Source organism: Xyrauchen texanus, chromosome 13 (genome assembly GCF_025860055.1).
Source record: "Xyrauchen texanus isolate HMW12.3.18 chromosome 13, RBS_HiC_50CHRs, whole genome shotgun sequence".
Classification (NCBI taxonomy): domain Eukaryota; kingdom Metazoa; phylum Chordata; class Actinopteri; order Cypriniformes; family Catostomidae; genus Xyrauchen; species Xyrauchen texanus.
In genome coordinates, this window is record NC_068288.1 from 8,778,386 (window position 1) to 8,785,180 (window position 6,795).

At 38.7% G+C, this 6,795-nt stretch overlaps 1 pseudogene; it reads left to right on the forward strand.

Annotated features, from left to right (window-relative positions):
- Window positions 1-620: 620 nt before the first annotated feature.
- On the forward strand, window positions 621-3,549 carry LOC127654312 (receptor tyrosine-protein kinase erbB-3-like; annotated as a pseudogene).
- Window positions 3,550-6,795: the final 3,246 nt, after the last annotated feature.

The following is a 6,795-nucleotide window of genomic DNA, read 5'->3' on the forward strand; positions in this document are numbered from 1 at the left end:
TTCTCCGCTAATACAGCTGTTATCTTGAGGGGAAATTACTTCATACATATGCTAAAAATGACATCAGACCATTTAGTTAAAGGTTTTTGCAAAAGTTAAAAAAGTGAAGTTAGTTCTGAGAAAAGGTTTTTTTTTATATATACGTAAATGCAATGATATTCACACATTTTTAATGTCACTGTGATCTGTGAGGAAACTTATATCATGTTTTTATTTATGTACAGTATATTCACTGTTCAATTTCAAATCCCTTTATTGTCATTCAACCATATAGTGCAACAGATGGTAAAAGTCTTGGGTGTGCTTCCAAGTAACATAGCAGAATGACAATTACAATAAACATCTGATTTACACATAACACAGTTTACACATCTGTTAAACAACACAATATACACCTAATAATATACAATATACAGTATACACAATAAGAAGACTGTATACAATACAGTCAGTGGAAATAAATATTTTTGCAAAATTATGCAAAAGCATTTTTTCCCAAACTAAGGGTTGTAATTTAACCAGCAGGAGACCATCGATGTGTGAACTGATTTTGGTGACACTGCAATGTGTAACAGTGAAGTTATTGAAAATTTTTCATAATAAAAAAATCCTTCATAATTTTTCCAAACAAAGAGTTATACTACTTCTTTAATGAATTTAAGATAAACCAGACCCCAAAGCTACAGGCTGGAATTTTATTCCAATGGGTTCAATCTGTAGAGCAACTAAGTTCTACTTTTTCTACTTTCACTAGTAGTGCTGGATACAACCATCTACCGGCTGAGAGCAGTTCTTAACCATACAGTGATACACTGAGCCTCTAACTTATTTTCTTATCTTCCATTTAGATGCCAGTTAAGTGGATGGCCCTTGAAAGCATTTTATTCTACAGATACACACACCAGAGTGATGTAAAGAGCTATGGTGAGTGCATGTGTTGCACTCGCAATATACCAGTCTAGTGTGAGAGTGTACTTTGGAGCTGAGCATACATTAAAAGAGCACTCTCTTTGTAGGTCTGACTGTCTGGGAAATTATGTCATATGGAGCCTTATTCTGCTATGCGACCACAGGAAGTACCTGATCTCTTAGTAAAAGAAGAACATCTCTCTCAACCTCAGATCTGCACCATAGATGTCTACATTGTCATGGTCTAATGTGTCTTCTTTTTCTCCACATTTCAGACAAAGTGGTACCGTTCTTTTGCTTTTGGGCATCATTCATTCATATATATTTCATCTTGACTTTCTATATGTATATTAATATCAAGAAAAAAGCTTCTGCCAAGATCGTAAATGCAAATGTATGTTTTAAAAGGTTGGATGATTGATGCAAATTTTCAGCAAACTTTCAAAGAGCTAGTCAATGAGTTCACACGAATGGCCAGAGACCCTTCCTGGTGTCTTGTCATCAAAATAAGGCAAACTGTTAGAGAACTTAAATTATTTACTTGTTGCATTTTACATGTCATAACAAGAAAGTCAAAATAGAACTTCTTGCTTCTTTTTAATTTATTTGTTTTTGTGTCTATAATCACATGGGATCACTGGCGTATTTGTGTGGGTGAGCTTGGAGATTGGAGGGGGGTAAAAGAGGGGGTTAAGAATTGATTCTGTTTGTTAGTGTTTTGCTTTTATTTGTTTAATATATGAATCAATAAAAAAATGTTAATCAGAAAAAAAAGAAAAGAAATAGAACTTCTTGTATGTTGTTTGATGTTCCACCATTAAGAGGAATACCATGCTCCTGACTCAGCCCCAGAAGAGTCACACCAGAGAGGCACTGAGAGGGACATTCTTGGGGTGGTGCTGGAGGACCAGGAAGATGAAGTCACGGAAAATGTGATAGACACGCAATCCTACATAACAGCATCTAGACATTTCTCTAGGTTGCGCATAGATTCTCATCGAGTGCGTTTTATTCTGCAGATATGTCCATAATCAACAAATGATGGTGTAAAAATACACAGGACATGTTTAGCTGGTTTGCAGAATCTGTATTAATTACTAATTCAACAGCATGACTTCATGACAAATCACTAGTTGACCCCCAAACCCTTTGTTTCTGGATGTTTCTGGATATTTGCCAATGACCCCCTGGTCTGGAGAGCTCTGTACAGGTAAGTGTTGTATTTAAGATGCCGTCACAATGACCAAAGCTCATTTCATTTTTCTATTTATTAATCTGACGTAGTCAGACTTTTGATTACAAAGAGCAACCATCTCAATTAAATCACATAAATTTTCTCCATAGGTGAATTGATTTTTAACAATATCTTATAAACATTTTAAGAGAGACCTACTGTGACCAAAAGAGACTGTGTGACCAACATGCAAACAGTCATGTGAAATCAACCACAGTTCATTTGTTATATGTGCAACTGGTTATCAATATTTGACTTATAACTGATAATACCACAGCTGAATATATTGTTTGCTTAATTTTCTGCCTGCACTGTTTCTGAGAGTTTGGAAGGGCGAGGGACTGCGGTGGAAAAGGATATGAACGGAGACTTCTTATTGGTTGGCAGAATGAGGATGGTAAAACATCATGAGTACAGTGCATACATGTCTCAATGGGACAGCTCATCACGGCCTCCAGACACACCATCTCCAGGGACACACGGAGAAGAGGACCAAAATGTATACATGTTGCCTGGATTCGGCGACAGTCCAGAAAAAAGGTAAGAATAAAGGTAGTCGCAGACCGGACAAGAAGCATTGTGTCACAGCTAGGACACGGCACAGGTATCAAACATAGGGCACGTTGATGCAGTTCAGGTGGCAGACAGTACACACAAAAGTTACTACAGTTTTCCTTTGATAATGGTTTGCAAGTTGCGTTCTGTGGCGCTGCAGAAATTTGAGCAGCCTCCAGAGTCATAGGTGGGTGCCGCCGACACACACCGAGTCGAGGCGGTGGTGTGTATGCCTTCATGGAAAACATTTGTTTCGCATTTTAGAATGAGCCATGTCTTCCGCCAGATGCGTCTGGCGTGCGAAACCCTTAAGAAAATTGGAGCCGTGTGTGTATGCATGCAACAATTAACTTTGATAATTTTTGGTATTTTCTCTAAAATACAACTGAAATATCAGTGCTCATTTTAATTAACCTTTTTTTATTGATATTTCTTTTAGAAACACTTCTCTTCACATCACCACGTGCTACACTTTCTCAAAGAATACAGTCATGAGGTCATTCCGGTGACTGTTTAGAAGTCCGCAATGGGGCAAATAATGAGTATGAGTATATGAACAACCAGACCCTCTCTCTCTGACCTATTCCAGGGCTGCTTATAGATAATCAGCAACCGACATGAAAACGGAGTGCTTCCTTTAATCCTGGGGGGGTGTATAGGTCGCACAAATCTCCAGGCTCCAGCAGACCCAGTAAGAGATCATAAATTGAGGGCTCAGAAAGTAGCAGAAGTCTCTCCATTTCCTCAACTGACCAAAGGAGTCACAGCGACGAGATTTCCTCTCTAGTGAGGGAGAGTACATGGATGCCGATTTGGATCCCCAGGAGGTTTGTGAGGGATCAAGCAGTTAAGCAAGAGGAGTCACAAGGGAAGTTCAAAAGTAAGGGTTTTATTTCCCAAAAATCATTACAACAAAACCAAAATAAAGTTTTGGGCCCATAAAAGAGGTCAAATAGACAGACAATAACTAACACTCTGAACATAAGAGACTCAAAATACAACTGACCTGGAACAAAAGAAACAAAGGGGACTTATATATTGGCTGATCAAACCAATTAACACACAAGGGAAGACTAACAACAACACTAATACATAAACCACAAATAACAGCAAAACCTACCTAAAAACTTATTCCAAAAGAAATATGCTTTTTCTTAACCTTAACTCAACAAACATACTCAATATAATATGAATTCAACCCCAAAAATATCCAAACAGGGAATAAAGCTACCCCCCTCGGACTTAACAACAGTGGTAGGGTCCAATTAGGCCACCTCCCCTATAAAGCTGCTCCTGCTCCAAACGCCACCCCTTTAAGCCAGCTGAATTCCTGAATCTCTCCCGGGTGTGGAATCCAACATTGGTAAGCTCAGAAACAAAATAATTATACAAACAGAATAGCAATCCAAAAATAACTAATGTTGCGTGCTCCCAAAAACTAAATAAAGTATAATGTGTGTGAAATGAAGTGTCCTGTGAGTTATTTGTAACTAAATAAATATTTGCAACAAATGTATAGTGTGTATGAGGTTACCGCTCCTGAACTGGTTGTGAGGCCATGGCTGTGGCCATCACAAGGTTCAATATGAGTACATGAACATCTGTGGTGATGGAGGACCAGCAACCAACATGACCTCCCAAGACCTTTTTCTCAGCATCCTCTTAGGAAATTGCCACAAGACAATAAAGACAATATGTGGAGGACTATCAGTACACTAACCGACAGCCATGGCTGAGGAATTCACTCATTGGGCAGGAGTTCATTGAAAGGGAATGTGAAGTGTAGGACTATGAGGAAATGGACTCGTTAGCCACAGGTGGTGCCTTGGCAGCTGAATATCAGGACCTAGAGGAAAAAGATGAGAATATTGGGCAGAGGTATAGAGAATGGTTAGGCGAACCCCAGAGCACAGGGCCATATGTAGGGATGGAAAATAAGTCTTTTGATCATCCTGACTACTGGCACAACAGATCATTTCATAAAATCGATGCTTTTGCACATAAGAATGGAGAGTGGGTTGAAGGAACTATGGACGAAACTGAGATGCTAGGAAGATGGAATATTTTGAACAAACGTAGGTTGACCTTGTCTTCAACATTCAAGGTATGATTCAGTAATGCACTTTTTAAAGGTATAAATACAGGAAAAAACAAATACAACCTTAACACAATGTATTTTTTCTTGAAAAATGTGTCATTAAGTGGTTAAATTATCTTTTAAGTGATCTTATATCTATTAATATTAATCTTAAATTGTGGATTTACAACAATTGCCAGATTTATGAGCTACACATTGAGTGCACTGATATTTACATCTAGATCTGTATGTATGTTAGTGTGTGGTTAGTTAAAATGGTCTGTGAATGCAATTGTCAAGTTTGTGTAAACGCCCAGTTGAAAAAACAGCACTTCTGGTCACCAGCAAACAGCATGTTGTGTTTTGAATGCTGCTGTCTTCACCAGGCTTTTTAATTACCTTAACAACCAAGACCTCCTTGGTCAGCCAGCATAAAACGGCCTGGGCCAGTATGGACATTCATGCTGGCCTAAGCTTATCTTTTCTGCAGGGCCATTAAGAGAGGTATGTGTGCTTTTTATGCAGATGTCATTTGAAAATGAATGTTGTCTTTTTGTAATTAAAATGTTTTATTGATTCATATGCACACAACATGAAAACTAAACACATATACTAACATTTTACTTACATCAACATTTTAGATTTAAACCCCACTAAAACAATCCCACTGTAATATCTCAGTCCATGAACAGTTCATCCAACCGCCAGAGGGAGCCTTCTCCCGAATACTGACACTGAACCGTTTCTTTTATGGTGACTTCCTGTTTTAACCATATAAATAGCCATGCTTTTCCATTGTGACTGCAAAGTGTTGCCAGTTCACCTGCCTTACCAAGCATTTTTCATTGCTACTGTTTAAGTCTCATGTTATGACCTTTGTGCCTGTTTATCTGGATTCCGTCTTTTGGATCATTGTTTTGCTTTGTTTCCTTGTTGGACTGTCTGCCTGTTATTTCAACTATGACTCTCTGCTCAGCAACTTGGATTGTTTGACTGTTTATTTATACAATAAAGAGCCTCTGTAACATGGATTCTAATCAGCCTCCTGTAATGGGTTTGTTACACCCACCCTGACCCCCAATACACACAATCCCCCCAAAAATGTAAATATATAAAAAAATAATAAACATACATGATTAAACTAAACTACACTCTCTACAACCTCCCCCAAAAAAAATCCTCAAGTGCAGTTACCCTCCCCATTTCCACACACCACTCCAAAAAAGAGGGTTCTCCACTTGACTTCCAAACCATTAAAATTACTTGCCTGCTGATCATGAGACTGGTCAGAACCCAATTTTGTATGTGCTCATCCCCCAAATTCATGCCCGCCCCATCACAGAGCAAAAATTTAACATTCAAAACATCACAAAAATAATTCTGACCCTTGGATCTTGAATCTTGGATCTTAACACACCCCAAAAGTCATGGGTAGTGTCTCCAACTTCTGATTGGCATGGCCAGCAGGTGGGTGTGTCTTTAAGACCAAGCCTATATAACCTAGAGAGGGGTCCAATTAAATAGATCTTAAATTACATAAGGCGAACCCTTGCATCCCTAGATGCAGACTTGACGTTTTTTAGGATCCTAGCCCACACCCCCTCCTCCAATGTCAAGTTTCGATCTTTCTCACATAATCTTTTGAGAGAATTTAAAGTTCCGTCCCCCAGACTCTGGATTAGCAGGGAGCAATACACTGATACCAGCAATCACCACTCCCAGAATACCTGCCGCACTACTGGGGTGCGTGCCACTCCCAAAAACAGTGCAGAGTAGGTGTCGCAGCTGTAAATACTTATAAAATTGAGATCTGGGAATGCCAAAATGTTGGACCAAATTTTCAAAAGGTCTCAATACTCCACTCTCATATAGGTCACAGTGTGTATTAACCCCCCTCACAATCCAATCAACCAACAGAAAGGGGACTTATTAATACATAGTTTAGGGTTCAGCAATATGCTCGAGGCTACATTTAAATAAATATCCAAATTAAACACTCAGGACACTTTTGTCCATATCG